An 849-nucleotide genomic window follows, 5' to 3' on the forward strand; every position below is an offset into this window, starting at 1 on the left:
TGCGCCCCCGCCGGGGAGGGAGCAGAACTGTCCGGAAGGGCAGGGAAGGTGAGTCGTGCTGGGTTTGAGCGATGTGGCAGGCAGAGTCCTGTTCCTCTCTGAAACAGCTTCGGTTCACTTGGTCATTGAAAAAAAAACGGAGTGAGTTGTCGCTTACTGGCATCCTTGGTCCCCACACCGCATGCGTGTGCCCGGTTGTGGCCTGGCTGGGGCAGGGTGCTCTCGCCCTGCGGGGACCGGGGACAGGCAGGGCTCCACCGCATCCCCTGACAGCATCCTTCTGGCTAATGCAGGAGCCACTGCGGTACCCAGCCTTGAACGGGCGCTGAACGCGGGTCCCAGGGGCTGGGCTCACGGAGGACGTGCCGAGCGCCCACTGCAGAGAGTCCTCCCCAGGGGGAGGCCACCCCTGGGACTCGCCCACCAGGTAAGCCTAGGACCTCCATCCCTTACCAGAGAAGTGAAAGACCTCAGGGTGGGTCTCGGGGTAGACACAAGCCATGCCTGGTGTCCAGCCTAGGCTAAGTGCCTGGCCTCCAGCTGGTGCCAGGAGCAGCAGGTCACCAGCACGCTCTCCTGCGGGAAGGTCCCAGCATGGGAGGTGCTGGTGTCCCCAAGGGGACGGGAGCGCAGACAGCCCCTGCACCAGTCGAGCGGCACCCCTTACCCTGTCCTGTCTCCTCCCAGGGCCTGGGTGCTGCTCCCAGGGGACCAAGAGCAGGACAGCTCTGCAGTCCCAAGCTTACCAATACCCATTTGCTGTACAGTGCTGGGACCAGTGGCAAATGAACGCTGCAGAAGGTAAGCTGCTTAAATCCTAATGGCCTTGTCAGCCCGGGTCCTCCCGCT

The sequence above is a fragment of the Fulmarus glacialis genome, unplaced genomic scaffold (assembly GCF_000690835.1).
Source record: "Fulmarus glacialis isolate BGI_N327 unplaced genomic scaffold, ASM69083v1 scaffold4109, whole genome shotgun sequence".
In the NCBI taxonomy this organism is placed as follows: Eukaryota; Metazoa; Chordata; class Aves; order Procellariiformes; family Procellariidae; genus Fulmarus; species Fulmarus glacialis.